We start from the raw sequence: 755 nt of genomic DNA on the forward strand, positions 1-755 counted from the left end.
CTCACCTATTTTGGTCATGTTGTCAGAAGGGACCATTCCCTGGAGAAGGATGTCATGCTTGGTAGGGTGGAGGGTTGACGAAAGAGGGGAAGGCCTTCAATGAGATGGATTGTCATGGTGGATGCGATGGTGGGCTCAGGTATAGCAGGGATCTTGGAGCTGGCACAGGATCGGGCAGTGTTTCATTCTGCTGTGCATAGGTTCCTTATGTGTCGGAAACGACTCGACGGCACCTAACAACAACAATTATATACATAATATATGTTGTTATTTGCTGTCGAGTCGACCCCGACTCAAAGCAACCCCTCCTTGAGTTTCTGAGGCAGTATCACTACAGAAGTAGGATTGCCCAACATTCCTTCTGAGGAGTGGCTGGTGGGTTTGAATCGCCAACCTTCTGGTTAGCAGTCAATTGCCTTAGGCACTATGTTACACACACATATATATTGAGCTATCATCCCTCCCTAATTTCATGCCATAGATTTACCACTATCTGATACTCCCTTTGTTCTGGAACCAGATTGTACTTTTAGCTTCCTTTCTTCCCTTTCTTCCTTCTTTCCTCCCTTCCTTCTATCTTTCTTTACTTTTCACATGTTTTTTCTTCTCCTCCTCTTTGTCTTTCTCTCTTCCTCATTCTCCTTTTTGATACCACAGTCAGGAATATAAATGGTTGACTTCATGTTTTCTTATTGTAACTAGTTTCACCTTCATTTGTTTTTCAAATAGTGCAAAAAATCTTACAAGAAGATGTT

This window comes from Orycteropus afer, unplaced genomic scaffold (genome assembly GCF_000298275.1).
Source record: "Orycteropus afer afer isolate SDZICR_OR568_19922 unplaced genomic scaffold, OryAfe1.0 scaffold00257, whole genome shotgun sequence".
NCBI classification, from domain to species: domain Eukaryota; kingdom Metazoa; phylum Chordata; class Mammalia; order Tubulidentata; family Orycteropodidae; genus Orycteropus; species Orycteropus afer.